Here is a 17,233-nt window from a genome sequence, read left to right as displayed (position 1 = left end):
GTCCTTTTATTTGATTGTCAAGAGGAGTTTCATATAAGAAAAGACAATAAGAAATATGTACCTGTTCTAGCCGGTTTGGCTCCGTGGATAGAGCATTAGCCTGCAGACCAAAGAGTCCTGGGTTCGATTCTGATCAACGGCACATATCTTTGTTGCAGGCTCCTCCCCAGCCCGGGCCCTGGTCAGGGCACATGCAGGAGGCAACTAATAGATGTGTTTCTCTCACATCGATATTTCTCTCTGTCTTTTCCTCTCTCTTCCACTCTCTCTAAAAGATCACTGGAGCCCTGACTGGTTTGGCTCAGTGGATATGGCATTGGCCTTCGGACTGAGGGGTCCTGGGTTCGATTCCGGTCAAGAGCATGTGCCTTGGTTGCGAGCACATCCCCAGTGGGGGGTGTGCAGGAGGCAGCTGATCGATGTTTCTCTCTCATTGATGTTTCTAACTCTCTATCCCTCTCCCTTCCTCTCTGTGAAAAATCAATAAAATATATTTTAAAAAATAAATAAAAGATCACTGGAAAAATATCCTCAGGTGAGGATTAACAAACACACACACAAAAACATACCTTTTTCCACGAATTCTGTAATTTTTGCTTGTAATCCTAGAGTCTTAAAGGCTCCTGTGCCAGCGAGTAGTTCACCAGGTGAACTCCAAGGCCCCTCTGACTATCGCCAAGTGGACTTTGTCAGGTCATGGATCTTCAAACTATCCCTTAGAGATGTTGTCTGTTCTAAGATGTGAACCCCATGAATAATCAGATAAAAGGGATTAACTATCTCAGAGTCACTGAAAGGTCAGAAATTGAATGGAGTAGCCACGTTGCTTAGCAAAGTGGATCTTGATTTCTGTTGTGCATTAAGCCTTCAGGTTGCTTGTTGGAATGTAGATTCTTGAACCCGGTCCTCTATTCTGATTCACTTGGAGGATTAGTTATGGCAAAAGGCTAAGTTACTGTATCAAGAGACCCAATAATAATGTGGTTTAGAGAACGAAGAAGGTATTTCTCCCACACACATTACAATCCACGGTGAGTGTTCCTTATTTTTGGATACTATTTTGCTTCATGAGATGTGGCAGATTAAGGATGGCCACACATTATTTGGCACTCCTCTCATTGAGAAATGAGGTTGATGTCCCCTCTTCTAACATCTGGGCTGGTTCTGTGACTACTTTGGGCAACAGGCTGTTTTGATTTTTTTTCTATCAGAAGACTCACTCTTGGAACTCTGCTGCCATGCTGTATGGAAGCCCAACAGCCTATGAAGAGGCACATATGGAGAACAGCAAAGGTTCCTGGCTGTCCGCTGAACTCTCAGCTGAGATCCAGAAATGACTCTCCAACCGTGGGCATGACTCATTATGGAATCAGATCCTCTAGTCTCAGTTGAGCCTTCCCAAGTGGGGGAAGCCATTCCCATCAATCCCTGCCCAAGTTGTAGATTCACGTTGCCAATTAGAATCACATTCCCAGGAAATGACTGTTGTTTAAAGTCACTAAGACCTAGGGTGTTTTGTGTAGCTGTGGATGACCAAACCACATAGGCATTCAGAAACCCAGGTTTCTTCCATAAGAGGCTCCTCCACCTTTCATGAACTTGTCATCATCTGCTCAGTCAAGGTTGATTGAATTTCTACCACGTCCAGGTTCCAGGCTGTGGGAGAGGATGGAGAAGATGCATCTGTTTCTCACATTGGCTTGGAGCTGGTACCCATTACTTCTGCTCACATTCCATGGGCGAGAACTTGTCACATGGCCACATCTAATTGCAAAAGGACAGGGAAATACAGTCTCTAGCTATGCAGCCATATTCTCAGCCACTAAAAAGAAAGGGGAGAAGGGTTCTGGTGGAAGCTAACAGTCTGGACGGGGGCACAGAGATCTGCTTTTTTGCAAGCCCTCCAGGTGATTCTGACGTAAATGGCACAGCTCTAGCATGGAAGAGGATGACTTTTGAACTCAGTGGGATCTGAGTTTAAAACTAAATTCGACCATTTGAGTTTCAGTGTCCTTGTGTATATAAAAATGCATGAAAAGTGTGAGCACAGAGCAAGCACACAGCAAGATCTAAACTGTGGAAGGAAGGAAAGGAGGGTGGGAGGGAGGGAGGAAAGAAGGAGGGGGAAAAGGAAGAAAGGAAGGTTGGTTTTATTGTTACCTAAATCAAGTATTTCATTCTATCTTTTATTTTTATTAAATTTATTTTTATTGATTTCAGAGAGGATGGGTAAGGGAGAGAGATAGAAACATCAATGATGAAAAAAATTATTTAAAAAAAGAAAAAAAAAGGGTAAGGGAGAGAGATAGAAACATCAATGATGAAAAAATTATTTAAAAAAAGAAAAAAAAGGAAAAAAAACCATCAATGATGAGAGAGAATCATTGATTGGCTTCTTCCTAGACACCCCACACTGGAGATCGAGCCTGCAACCTGGACATGTGCCCCAACCAGGATTCGAACCATGACCTCTTGGTTCATAGGTCAACACCTAACCACTGAGCCAAGCTGTCCAGGCAATCTTTTAAAACATCAATGCACTCAGTCATTATACTTAAAATGTCCCTTTTACCCTCACATCCCTAGCCTTAGTCCCATTTTACAGACAAACTGAGACTCAGAGAAGTTAAGTAAGCAGACCAAAAACTCTCAATTGTTAAGTGCTGGTGTCAAAATTGGAGCCAATATTTATTTCTCTTGGTGTTTGATTACAAATGCTATCTTTTAGGAAAAAGTGAAGAGGAGCTGTTCATGAGTTTGGGGCAAGGAAGCAACATTTCAGAATGCTGCGTAGAAAGATAAATCTGAAAGTGTTGCTATGAGATATGTGGAAACTAGAGGCAGGAGGACCAGTTTAGCAATGAAGTGAAGAGGTTCTGAATTAGGCTGAAGTGAAGGCTTAGTACATCCCTGCCTCCCCATCTGCAGTTACTTATCTCTGAGGAGGCAATCCCAGGCATAGTCGTTCCCTCCTTCACTTGAGTATGCCTCTGCAAACCTGACTAGCCAGCTCTTCCACTCGTTTGGATATGGCTTGCAATGTTTAGTTAACATTGGTTCAGAATCTGATAGGTTCTTTTTGTGTGCCTCAGTTTACCCATTTGGAAAATTGGAATTACAATGCCAGCTATAGCCATTTCATAGATATTCTATGAGGAAATGCATGGGAATGTATTTTTTAAAAGTTGAAGTCATCAACTTGATGTTGAGTTTTCCTGAAAATGAAACAAAACAAGACAGCAGGAAGCACTCATTTAAACTTCAATTTCATGATTGATTCTGTGTGTCTTAATTTTGTAAATTAAAATTTTAGATATTAAAGGATGAGGTAGTGGAGAGAAATCGGAAGATAAATTTTCTCATGTTGTGGTTTCCATGGTGACCAGCTCTCAGGCCTCAACCGCTGGCTGAAATACAGCTAAATAAGAAAATGATGGTGAAATACTTTGCACAGTGCCTGGCACATAGGAAACAACCACTGTCAATGACATCAGAGTCTCTGCCTCTGTAAAAGCAACATACACATAGATGCTTCTCATGAAGAGCATCATGGGAAATTCCCTTCTCCTTTGGAATATTTAAGCCTGAACATTCTGGGATTTACAAAGGTTCTAACGCAGTGAAACTAAGGGATGGGACTTAGATAAGGAGTTTGATTTGTGGGGCATCTTCATCCCAGCTCCTTCATGTCTTGTTTAAGACATCTTTGCATGCCTCCAGCTCAAGATACTCTCCTATGTTGTCTTTCAGACACTTTATCATATCAGTCCACCTGGAATTGATTTTTATGTGTAATATGAAGTGGAGACCAGGAGTCAGAGTTTTCCTATGGATGGTCAACTGACCTGCACCATTTATTGAAAAAGTCACTGTTTCTCCCTTGCTCTCCAGTGGCCCCTTTGTTATAAATCAAGTGTCTTTGTATGTGTGATTTTGTTTCTGTGCTCTCTCTGCTGTTCCACTGGTCTTTTTATCTTTCTTTGTATCAAAGCATGCTCATTAATTACTCTGGCCTTGTAATAACTCCTGATATCCAGTAGTGAAATTCATCTGACTTTGTTCTTCTTTGTGATAATCGTGGCTCCTTAATTTCTAACACATACTTTAGAATTCTTTTGTAAATGCCACCCCCCCCCGCAAAAAAAACCCCCAAAAAACAAAAAACAACAAAAACCCAACTTGATGGGATTTTGATTGGGATTATACCTCTTTAGATCAGTTCTAGGAGAAATGGCATCTTTATAATATTGATTCCTTTTTTTCTCACAACAACCCTGTGAGGTAGGTTCCGTTGTTGTCCCCATTGACAGATGCATCTCCCCTGTGTCGCTGGCGGGGGGATGGGAACTAATCTACTGACGTACCAAGGAGGAGAGGTGAAGCTGGTCCCTCCCACCTGGATGTTTATCACATCTTTGATATGGTTTAGAAATATTGGCTTACGGTCATAATATAAAGCAAAGTAAGTGCATTCAGTTTTACTCTGGTGCTGTTTAAAATTCGGTATGAGATAAGCACTCCTCTACTCCTTGCACTGGGCCAAACCACTCCCACTGCCTTGGCAGGCCTGGGACCTAATGCTGCCACTTTTACTCGCCTCCGCAGACTGTCAGTTTGGAGGTGAGCAGTGTCGGTAAGCAGGTATGGGTGGAATCCAACTTTGAATGAGCAGGTGGCAGACACACCCAGCTTTTTAGGGGCCACAGTGGCAGTGGGGTGGTGCTCTAAGTCCAGTCACTAATATTAATGGAAGTGTCCATAATGACTAGTCAGAGCCGTTGTCTTTGCTGAGGTGGTGACTTGGATTTCATTCCCTGCAATCTAATTCCTGATCATGATTTCTTGACCACCCCCACTGGAGATGCCAGAAACTTCTTGACATCATTAAGATTTCTTTCTGATAAACTTGGTAGAAGTACGTTACTTGCAACTCAGGATCCCGATGAGTAGAGTTATCACTGTCATTATGATTAGTCGTGCCTACTCTACCCAGTTTATACAATGCCGACTCTCTGTACTGCACACTAACCCAGACTTCCAGAATACCAAATCTTGCTCAGCCCACACACGCCAGGCACCTGCTTGTCAGGAGCCAAGGACTGGCAAATACCAATTAGGACTTGTGTTGTCCAGCTGGAGCGTAATGAAAGGTGTCTCTGTTTGTAGTGGCCCCACATTAGGAATGACTCTACGTGTTCAGCGCCCTCCAGCTCCCCGCTGTTCGGCAAGAGTTAAATGACATCATGTGGAACGAGCCAACATGCCACTGGCTAAAGGATCAATGAATCATGCTGTGGACGTGGCCAACAGTGAGGCCTTCCCTGGAAAAGCTTTCTCGTCCAAGGTACCATTAGCCACGCCGCTATTTGCAATCATAATAAAAATAAAAAGTAATAGGAAACCCACGTAGAGGCAATTCTACTGCCTACTGGATTTTTAATTTTCTTGAGGATGCCAGAGGCAATCTCGAGCCCATTATGTCTAAATGAGGCACATTAGAAAAGACTTGCAAAGTCCAAACTGCTTTTGCAGCCATTAATTAGCCAGACTTCTAAATAGGCCCACAAGATTAAGCTTGGGTATGGTCTCTGGTCTCTCGAATGGGGTTGTAGTATGCAGAGATGTCAGAACCCATCAGTTCAGTCATCATTTCCTACCCTCTCTCTCTCTCATCTCTGTTCTAATCAGATGTTCCCTTGTTTGGGATGTGGGGAGGGAGGATACTACATAGCCAGGCACCTGATGAGAGTGCTCTGAATTTCCCTGCAAGGTCATGGAACAACTTGAGCACAGTATCTTGTGTACAGGAGGTGTATCATCCAGCATCCTTGGTGGCAAGGGACGGAAACCTAACTTTGGCTTTCTTTAACAAAATGGAGTACATAGAATGAATGATGAGCTGGAGGACCAATGAGCCTCAGGAAGTACAGTGAATGTCCAGCAGCAGAAATCGTCTGGGTCACACTTCAATCATCTCTACAGCTTTCAGTCACTCACTTAAGATTCTAAGCCCCTGGAGAAAGCATGGCACTAGAGGGACCCGAGTTATTCTCTTTCTCTTCTATGGCTGCTATTGTGACGATGAGCACTCATCCCGAACCATTCTCAATGGGAGAGCTCCCAGAGCGGAAATCAGCATGCCAACAGGAAGAGGAGTGGTAGCCTGGACATCCCAAAGTGACAGATGTCTCTGGGCTCGTGTGGTCCATAAATGTTACAGGTTGAACTGTAACATCTCAACCTTCCTACTCTGGGCAGAGTGAGGTGTCTCCCCAAAAAGGAAGAAATAAGAAAATGTGATTTCCCCCCACTCTGATATGGGCCAGAGAGAGCTTATGGTGTACAAGGAAGTATGCTAAACATTGCCCATACATTATCCTCACAACCCTTGAGGTGTAGGAACTCAAGATCCCCATTTTACAGATGAGGAAAAGGAGGCTCACTACAGGGAAGTCACTTTCCCAAGGACACAGCTGGAGCACAGATTCAAACCTAGATCTGTCAGACTCCAAAATCCATGCTTTTAATCATTCCAGGCATTTCCTCCTCCCATTTCTGGTTTGGGGCAGGGCACATCTTAAAAGACAAAAAGGCCCTCAAAACTACAGACTTGATTGTAAGCACATGACTTTTGGAGCTAGATGGCCCAAGTTTAAATACCCTGTGTACTTGTGTGGTGCTGGGCAGGTTATCTAACATTTCGGTGCCTCAGTTGCTCTGTGAGCATAGAGACCTCCCCTGCCCACCAAGGACTGTTGTAAGAATTAAATGGTTCAGTGTGTGTGAGGCACAGAGGAGGGCTTCTGGAACATCTCAACTTTTGGATAGTTGTGTGCTGATAATATTATCTCTCCTGCTTAGTCCTTGGTCCCTTTGCTGCTGCAGAGTATTCCACTGTAACCATTCCCCGAAGATGGATATTACATCATTTCCCACCCTTTGGCTATTACAAGCAGCTCAGTCTTGAATATCTTTGTGTATCCCTCCCTGTGTGCAGTGTCTATATCTGCATTGTTCTCTAGGCTAGGTGCCAGGAAGAGAAATGTCCGTATCCTAGGGCAGCGGTTGCCAACCTTTTGGACCTCAAGGACCATCAGTCCATTTTTTAGTTCTAGTGAGTGTTAGGGTTGCTGAAGGAGGAAGGAACACACAAGGCCAAAAGGGGTAAAGAATTATGAATTTACAAGAGGCCTGGCGCACAAATTTGTGCACAGGTAGGGGCCAGCCGGGGGGGAGGGGATGCAGGCAGTTGGCGGGCTGGCCCCACCACTGATTGGGGTTGGGGGGACTAATCGGGGGTGGGGCCGGCTGGGAGGAGGGGCCAAGGGCAGTTGGCCAACCCCACCCCCTGGTCAAACTCCCAGTTGAACTGCCAGTCAAACTAGGGGACAATTTGCATATTAGCCTTTTATTATATCGGATTAGGTCATCTGGAAAACCTGATGGGCTGAGCCCCAACATGGCGCCAGCACCTAGGGACAGGGAGTCAGAGATTTTAAAGGACTCTAGATGGGCTTTTTCTGGGTGGAGAATTCTCTGGGCAGGTCTTGAGGGGAAAGGTAATGGTCTTAGCAAGTGGAATGTGGTCTTAGCAAGTGAAATGTGGTCTACAATAAGCAAAAGGGAATGTCCATTGTGAAGTGGTCTAAAGGTCAGTGCCCCTGGAGGGAGGGGGGTGGTATCCATTCAGTTATTTGATCAGGCCTAACAGTGAGTACCACCAAATGGCCCCCAAAGGTACTGAACCAAGGTGCACCCCATCATTAGAGTGGGATGATCTCGTTCCCACCTGGTTAATCTGCCTTTTGGAGAAGCCCAGCCTCTCCTCATTAAGGCACACCTATTTTTGGAGCTCAGCTGACATCCCTAGCTGCCCCCGCTTTGTGATTCCGGCTTTGTGTCCTCAGCAGTACCTTGCTATTGTTTCTCCTGTCTGGCTCCTATTTAATGTGGCCAAGTGCTTTTGGAATCCTTGGAAATAATGGCAGACAACATGTGGATGGAATGTGGATGCGGAGGTGCTGAATGTAGCTTTTGTAAGGAGCTTTTGGTGTGATTTCTGCCTGAAATGGAGCACTTTTTTGCACTCAGCCTAAATTGCCTCCATTGCACCTGGCGTGCTGGTGGACACACAGACAGGCTGAACATTTCTCAGGAAGAGCTTAGGCTGCTTTCTGTGGCTTTGGAAACAGGGCAGCCGCTCAGCAGGTGGGGAAGGGTTTCAACCCAGCATTGTGCTTCCAACAGCACTTTCCTTTCCAACCCTGCAGATTTCAGTCCATGGGCCTTTTCTAGTGACCTCAGAGGGAGTAATAGCTCGAGATGGAGAACAGGGAAATTTAGTCATTGAGGGCCTAAATTGACGGTCGTAAAACCTCCTTTATTTATTTATCATTATTATTATTTTTGGAGGTATATTCGCAAAACAGAGCTTGAAAGATTATCTAAAAATCCAAATGAACGCCTTAGCAGCTCCCTGGAGGAGAAGATGGATTTAAAGTTACCTTGTATTTTCCCATTTCTTCAGAAAGTTTGTGCCCACCCCATCATGATTGTTGTATTTGGTTCACTATCCCCTGGGGTATAGATTTTGCTGTATTTGCTTTCTCTGAGGAAAAAAGGGAAGGTTTTGAAATAAATGTCTGTAATGGTGCTTTGCATTCAGATGCTAATGAGATGGCCAGGCAGAGTGTGTTGGACACTAAATGTTTACATTAAAATGGAAATATGTAATCGATTTTTCAAATAGGCCTCCTATTCACTTTTAAAATAACACTTCGTGGGACTAAAACAAAATGGAAAAAATCACCGTCTTTAAGTAATATTGGCTGAGGCAGCAACTTCTGGCGAGCTCCAGCCCAAACTAAGTAGAGAGACAATCGTTTCCAAGAATGCATCGGTATACCATCGTCTTTGTTATAATAGAAAAAGAGAGTTTCTTTATGAGCTGGGCATGGGGTTGGTATCATTTCAGTAAAATGATGCCTTCTCTTCAGGAGACAAGTAAAGAAGTTGAACTTTCAACATGAATCAAGTTGAAGCTGTCTGACTCTATTCATTTGACTGCCGGTAGACGGTTTGAGAAAAAGTGGGTTAAACACAACTGTTTCAGAGTCAGAGATGAGAATTGGAATCCAAGATCCCGTTACCAGCTGTGCAGCATAGGGTCTTTTTGGGCCTCTGTTTCCACATCTGAAAAAATGAAAAAAAAAAAAAGGGCTGAAAAAAGGACTGGGTTATCAGTAGAAGTATGGAAGAAAACTCACTTTAGGTAATAATTCAAAATATCTTCCTATTATATGGAGAGAACACACTGTAAATAATAAGATTAACTCATTTATTGAGTGCATGCTGTGTGCCAGGCACGAAGAACTTTAATTACGTTAACAATGTAATTCTCCTAATAACTTTATTAGGTAGGTACTATTAAGTAGGTGCTAATATTATGCTGGTTTTAAGGATATTGGCTAATTTACTCAACAAGATGTTTATTAAATGAGTTTGAATTTCTCAGTAAAATAGGATTAGTTGGCTTATTCCTTGAAATATTTATTGAGTATCTACTATGTCCTAATCAATGTGTTACTAGTAAATTCTGGAGCTGTGTTGGTAAGCAAAATTAGCCACAGTCCTTGCTCTCATGGAAATTAGAGTTCAGACAGGGAGGCAGACCATAATAAAATAATCTCAAAAATGGGTGAATTGTAACAAAATGAACCAACTGTGAAGGACGAGGATCTGCTCCTGGGAGAACATCTAATAAGACTTGGAGGAGTGACCTGCCCTGAGATCTAAGGAGGTGCTGGAATTAAACGAGGAGGAGGGAATGGGGGTGCGGGCGTTCTAGGCAGAGGGAGCATCCCTTGCAAAGGTCTGTAGTGGGAGGATCATGGCATGTGAGTGAGCCCCCCCTTTACCCATTTCCATCTCTGACTCTGGTCCCAGAAAGTGATAAGGATCAGGGCCTTTTCTCAGCAGTTGGCCAACTGTTGAAGTAAGAGGACAACTGTGCTTTGTGGGGAAGAGGAAAGCTGTGGTATAGCAGGTGGAGTCATGACTATAACCCTCACTCTTATTAGAAAACTTTGTTCTAGGGGCCTGGCCAATCTCACCATGCATCCCAGGGAGCTATGAGATGAGACTCAAGTCAAAGTGAAGAGAAGAAGTAACCACTTTGGATAAAACCAAAAGAACCAATGTGGTAGCCCAATTGACCACTGGTGACATGGAGAGCCTTAAGGGGACTTGTCATCTCAACCCCTGTGGAGCAGTTTCGTGACACGGTACGTGAATGATTGAGACAGGACTGTGGGTCTCCTGACAGGTGCCCTGGGAGCAGACCTGGGCTGGAGCATCTCATAATTGCAATTCCTCTCACAGTGGTGAGTGAGTGCACATGCGAATGAATTAAAGTCTGCCAAGTATTTCAACACTCCTGAAACAAAATGGAATGGAAGTGTGAGCTTTTGTAGATGTGATTGTTACTGAGACTCTGCTTCTCTGCAGAGCCAGAGGATATTCTTGTTAAAATGCCCTGTGTTCTACCAACAAGACCAGAACATGTGTTGGGATATTGCCAGACACAGGCCTTTCTCCGCTGTGTGTGAGTGTGTGTGTGTGGTGCATGCATATGTGTGTGTACAGAAGGGTAAACATTAGATGCAGAAACAAGGGAGAATTTATCTGATTTGTAAAATATTTCAGAAATCGCCACTGGAACTTGCTTAATTGAGAAGTCTCCTTTCTTTGAGGAATAAACATGAAATTGTTTCATTTTTTTCCAGTAACTACTATGAGGACAATCTCTGTTCCACTTCCCACCCACTTCCTACCTTTCTGCTACCTGTTAAGTCTGTTTGGTTCTAGAACTTTTCAGTCTCCTGGTCGCCAGGCCACTTTTCAACTCCAATCTTACTTTTTTTTTTTCATTATTTCCCCTTTTGTTTCTCAGCATTGACTGGACTTAGGAGGTGGATCTGGCCTGTCTCTTACAACCCTGTACCCCACACTTTCCTGCTCCCTTTCTTTCCCCTGCTGTGTTGAGGTAAGAAGGACGAAGCAGAGAAGAAAGAGGACATTTCTTTTTCTTTTTAATAGATTTTATTTTATAGAGCAGTTTTGAGTCCACAGAAAAATTGAGCAGAAAGTTCTAAGAGTTCCCATATATTCCTGTCTTCATACACACACAGCCTCCCCCTCTAGCAACACAGTGGGACATTTGTTACAACCAGTAGCTCTGCACTGACACACCATTATCTCCAAGTCCATAGTATACATTAGGGTTCACCCTTGGTGTTGTCCATTCCATGGTTTGGATAAACATATGACATGTATCCACCATCACAGTGTCATAGGGGATAGTTTCCTTGCCCTAAAAATCCTCTGCTCTGTCCATTTATCCTTCCTCCTCCCTAATCCCTGGAACCGTGACCTTTTTACTGTCTCTATGGTTCTGCCTTTCCTGGAATTCCATATAGTTGGAATAATATAGTCATTAGAAATTGGTGCCTTTCACTGAGTAAGCTTCTTCCATTTCTTTTCATGGCCTGCTAGCTCACTTCTTCTGAGCATGAATAATATTCCATTGACTGGATGTACCCCTGTTTATTTATCCATTCACCTACTGAAGGACATGGTGGTTGCTTCCAGATTGGGCGATGAAGAACAAAGCTGGTAAAAACATGTGCAGGTGTTTGTGTGGCCATAAGTAGCAACTCATTTGGGTAGACATAAGGAGCATGGTTGCTGGACTTTATGGTAAGACTATGTTTAGTTTTGAGAGAAACTGCCAAACTGCCTGCCAGAGTGAAGTGAATTTTGCATTCCTACCAGCAGCGAGTGAGAGTTCTGGTTGCTCCACATCCTCTCCAGCATTTGGTAGTGTCAGGATTTTGGATGTTTGCCATTCTAATAGGTTTGTAGGACAGAGGGAGCTGGGGTCAGACCCTGTCGGGATGCGTAGGCCGTGGCAAGGGAACCGGTTTGTATTAGGAGTGGGACGGGGGGCTGTGAACTGAGAGGTGATATGCTCTGTCTTCTGCCTGAAAAGGGGCCTCAGGCTGCTGTGATAGAAATAGAGCTCAGGGAAGCAAGAGAAGCCATTTGCAGGGAGCTCATTGCATATAACCTGGGTGAGGCATGATGGTGGCTTGGGTCAGGGTCGTGGCACTGAGGCATTGGGTAGCGGCTGAACTCTGGAAATATTTTGAAAGGTCAGTTGCTGATCAGTAAAATGTGGGGTGTAATGAAAAGAGAGGAATTAAAGGTGACACCAAGGCTTTTTGCCTGAACAATTGAATGGATGGAATTGCCATTTGCTGAGATGGGAAGGATGGGGAGTTCAGTATCAGACTTATTAGTCTGACATGTTTATAGGTATCCAAGCAAAGCTGTTGAGTGGGAAATTGATCCTAGGCCCATGGAGCTCAGGGAAGAGGTAAGTCAGGGATACTGTAAATAGGAAGCAGATGTTTCCAAAGCAACATGTAAGTGCAGCCACAGGGTGAGTGCGACGGGCTGTGGAGGCACAAGTCAGGGCCACACACTGTGGTGCTGAGAAATGCCACTGGAGTCAGTTACCTTCCAGCTGTGACCTGAAGGTGAAGTGGGATGAGCCAGGGTGAAAACAGGGGCAGAAAATAGTTTAGGCAAAGGGAACAGCCTATGCAAAGGCCCTGCGGCAAGGGAGAGCATGTTGCCATTTTGGAACTAAAAGTAGATCAATCTCACTCAGAGAAGACAATGGGGACAGAGGGGGAGGGGAGAGGGGGGAGCACAGGAGTGAGGGGGTGGGGTAGAGATGCACAAGCAGAGCCCTGGACGCCACGCTTTGGAGTCCGGACTCTCTCATGTGAGCCCAGGGTATGTCGCTGAACATTCTGAACAGGGCGCCCGTGTGGTCAGACTTAACATGCTTCTCCTCTAGGGAGACCTTCCCCCGGGAGCAGTGAGCCAAGTCTTGTGGGCTCATCTCCCCTGGGCCTCCCCAGCCTGCCTCCTTGTCCATCCCCATTAGCTGCGTTCCAACTCTCGCCAGGCGTGTCACAGCGAAGTAGGTCAGGCCAGGCCCAGCAGTCCCCTAGGGACTTGGTTGTGATGGCCAGGCCCAGAGTCGGGGGTGGGGGAGTGATCTGCATGCACAGCCTGGCTCCTTGCAGGGACGGGGTGCACCGAGGGGAAAGGCAGCCTGGGGTGCTTCCCAGGGCAGCCTACACGCAGTGGCTTTCTCGTCCTTGCCAGCCATCCGTGTTCTTAAAAGGCCCCAGGCTTCGGCAGGTAAAATCGCTGAAATCTGAGGCTCCAGATAGGTGCTGACCAAGGTGATTTCATTCTGGACAGCTCTCTCTCTCTGAGTCATCAGATCATACCAAGGAATGGCATGTGGCATTTAAAGTGCTTGTGTATGTCGTTTTCAGAGAGATCCTTAGACCATTTCCTTGGGCTTTCAGGAGGAGGGTGAGTCTGGATGTGGCAGATTGAGAGCAATCGGCTGAGCCTCTGAAGACCGGAGCCCCTGTACTTGTCTGTCATTTACTATGTGGCCTGGGCATGTCAGTTGTCATATCGAAGCTTTCACTTCTTTACCATTAAGTTAACTAGTTAAATCTGACAACTTAGAAGAAGTGTACAACTTCCCTGAAGAATATCACATACCAAATTAGCAGAGGAAGAAATAGAAAAACCTTGTATCTATTTAAGAAATTGAATTCATAATTTAAAACCTCTCCTTGCCTCCCCTCCCCCACAACCACAGACACATTTTATCAAATATTTAAGGATAAAATAATGCTGAGACTACACAAACCCTTCCAGAAAATAAAGAAGAGAATTGTTAGGTCACAGGTTCGAATCCCCGTCAAGGCACATACCTGGGTTGTGGGTTCGATCCCCAGTCAGGTATGTGTGGGAGGCAACTGATTGATGTTTCTCTCTCACATCGATGATCCTCTCCCCCTCTCCTCTCCCCCTTGCTCTCCCCTCTCCCTTTCTCTCTCTCTAAAATCAATAAACATATCCTTGGATGAGAATTTTTTTTAAAAAGAATTGTTTCCAACTTGTATCATCAGGCCAATATAACTTAGATAAGAAAAGCAGATGAAAGAAAAGGGGGAAAAAAAGAAAAGAAATGCAGATGAGGACATTAAAAACAATTCTAGATGCAAAAGTTCTTAAAAATATTATCAAATAGAATTCAGCAGCACATACAGAGGAGGAGTTGCGATCAGAGCCATGGGCATAGGGCCTTCCACTCTCCCATATCAAGCCCTTGACAGACATCACCAGTGGATCCCTCTGATTTTCCCAGCTGAATCTTTCTCACCTTAGCTTTCCAGGAAGCCCCCACCCATCAGTGACATTTGGAGTGTCAGAAGAAATCTATTTGACACCATGGATCCTACCAATATAAGGCTGAGATGCTGTAATTCTGTTGAGCTATTAAATTTTGAGGTCATGTATGGCAAGCATTTCCTTCTGTGTAGCATGATTTACTCCAGGCTAGACATGGAAGAGCAAAGCTCAGTGTTTTGGGTGATTCACATGAAGGAAGAAGCCATAAATATTAAATGCCTATAGGGACCATAGCCTTGTAGGTTCTCGGCACTCCTGTATGATCAGCCCCCAAGGATGTTATTGGCGCACAATAACATCCAAGACTGTGTGTTAAATGAATGCATTTCGAAGGAAGCAGATAAGTGGTTCTGTCTTTATAGAGTTGTTATGGCTTCTGCCATTGAATCAAGGATAACCCATCACAAATGACGAAATCCAAAACCATTAGTTGGATGAATGAATGAATTCTGAAGGAGGCAGACAAGTAGTTCTGTCTTTGTAGAGGGGTATGGTTCCTGCCGTGTGGCAAAGGATAACCAGCAAGTGATGAGGCCAGGAATTGGGGTCCAAGCCAAAGGCTGCCGTGTAAAGGGTGAACATCTATAGTCTGATGATTCTTATATTACTAACTTCAACCTTGTCTCGCCTCTGAGTAGCAGACACATCTGTCCAGCTTCCTTCTTGATATGTCCACTGGATTGCTTCACAGATTTCTTGAGCTCAGATTCTATGATTGACTGTATATCTGACCCCCAGTGTTTCCATCTCAGTGAACCCCATACCGCCCATCCAGTTATGCAGGCCAGAGATTTGGAAGGCAGTCTGAATACCACTCCCTTCTTCACGTCCCACATCCTCATTAGTTCTCAAATATATCCGCTTTTCTCTGTCTCCCCTACCACCACCCTGGTCTGAGCTCCCCTCACATTTTCTATGTGGAAACAGATAAGTGGAAGAAACTGCAAAGCCCAAACATAGAGTCAGTGCCATACACGAGCTAAGAAAAGAGGTGTCATGATATGGTCCACTGACCAAATCTGGCCCTCTGCCTGTTTGTATAAATAAAGTTTTATTAGAACACAGCCACACTCATTTGCTTATGTGTTGTCTATGGCTGCTTTTGCATTCAAGGACAGAGGTGAGTGTTGCAATAGAGAACATATGGCCTACAAAGCCTAAAATATTGACTATCTGCCTCTTCACAGAAAAAAGTTTGCTGACTCTTATTAAAAGCATGAATCTGAGTCTCAGCTCCAACACGTACTAGCTGTGTCAGCTCAAGAAAGCCATATCACCCCTCAGAGCCTTAGTTTTCTCATCAACCAAATGGACAGAGTAATAGCATCTGCCTCTTGCTGTTGAAGGATTTAATGCACTCAATGCTTTGCACATTGCCTGCCACTAGAATATGCCTAATAAATGATGGCTATTATTAATAAGTTAGTACTATGAACAATGAATATCAGTAATAACACAAAGCCTTCTTTTGTGCCTTGGACAGACGTAGATACTTCCCTGGGGCCTGGCAGTAAGTTTTCTTCCTTCATCACAGACGCGGTGGCAGCCCATAAGGAAACGTGTTTATCTTGAAAGCACCCGGCAGAGACGGCAAGGAAGGGGCTGAGCTGGTGGGAAGACCCCATTTCTCAAACCCAGCTTTCTGTGCGGAATTATTCAAAGGGAAACCTTATCAAGCAGCCTTCCAGCTTGGTGTCATCCATCTTCCAAAGGTAATTCAATAGCCCTTGGTAGCTGATGATTTATGGAGCCGCTGTCCGCGGGGAGGTTGCTCTTTGTATTACAGCTTGTTTTTATCAATGACCAGCAACCCGCTGGCTGGGGCCAGAAGCAACAGGCTCTGTGTCTAATCCTGTTCCCCGAGGCTGCAGTCAGCTCCAGGCCAGCAGAGGGCCGCTGGCCGCTGGGCAGATAAAGGAATCAGATCATTCGGAGCTGAGAGCTTCAGTTGTTAAGTAGGACTGCTATGTCTCCTCTACAAAGCTGCTTTAAGCCTCCAAACCTCATGTGATCAATGCCACCGTTCCCGTGAGGGGAGAGACTGTCGTTGCTGCTTTACAGATGAGATGCTGAAGCTGGGAGGGGGTACTGGTCTGGTGCCTGATTAGGAATGCACGGCAAGGGCCCCTGTCTTAACAGGACGTGTGTGTGCCTTGTGAGGAGGCCTAGCGTGTGGGCCGTGTATGAGGGCTTGGCTTTTTCTCGCTGCTGCCTTATTCCGGTCATGTCAGGACAATCTTCATGGGGGATAGGACCTTGCTCTCTCATCTGTCATTTCATTCATAGTACCAGGCCTGGCATGTGACAGGTGTTTCATAAAGAATGAGTGAATGGTGCCTGGGCCTTTGCATATGTTTTTTCCTCTCCCTGAAACACGTTTCCTGTCCTCTTTGTCTGGTTAACTTCCACTTGTCCTTAAGGCCACAGCTGAGATGTCATCTTGTGTCAGTCAGTGTCTAATCAGGAAAATAGAAATCATATCAGTTAATTTAATCAAGAGAATTTGATAGGGATCTGGTTAAGCCCTTATTGGAAGTCGGGTCAGGTGAAAAGGGAACACACTGAGGTCACAGAGATAGTAACTACAGTGGGTTAGTTATTCATCGCTGCGTAACAAGTTACCCCACCACTTTGTAGCTTAAAACACCTACTCATTATCTCAGGAACCTGGGCATGGCTTAGCTGGGTCTTCTGCCTCAGGGTCTCTTATAAGGCAACAGTCAGGTGGCAGCTGAGGCTGGGGTCTCACCTGAAGGCTCAGCCAGAGGAGGATCTGCTTCTGAGCTCACTCAAGTGGTTATTGGCTGGATTCAATTCCTTGTGAGTGGTCGGACTGAAGCCGTCAGTTTATTACTGTCTGTTGGCTGGAGGCCTCCTCAGCTCC

The 17,233-nt window shown here is 44.8% G+C and overlaps 1 long non-coding RNA gene across 1 annotated transcript; it reads left to right on the top strand.

Annotated features, from left to right (window-relative positions):
* Positions 1-5,185: 5,185 nt before the first annotated feature.
* LOC106725690 lies at positions 5,186-16,026 on the top strand. The gene is made up of 3 exons (XR_001361617.1): positions 5,186-5,344; positions 10,095-10,283; positions 15,884-16,026. It is a non-coding gene; the product is annotated as an uncharacterized LOC106725690 (long non-coding RNA).
* Positions 16,027-17,233: the final 1,207 nt, after the last annotated feature.

Source organism: Myotis brandtii, unplaced genomic scaffold (genome assembly GCF_000412655.1).
Source record: "Myotis brandtii unplaced genomic scaffold, ASM41265v1 scaffold181, whole genome shotgun sequence".
In the NCBI taxonomy this organism is placed as follows: domain Eukaryota; kingdom Metazoa; phylum Chordata; class Mammalia; order Chiroptera; family Vespertilionidae; genus Myotis; species Myotis brandtii.
The sequence above is the reverse complement of the archived record's forward strand: the minus strand, read 5'-3'. Positions and strand labels throughout refer to the sequence as shown.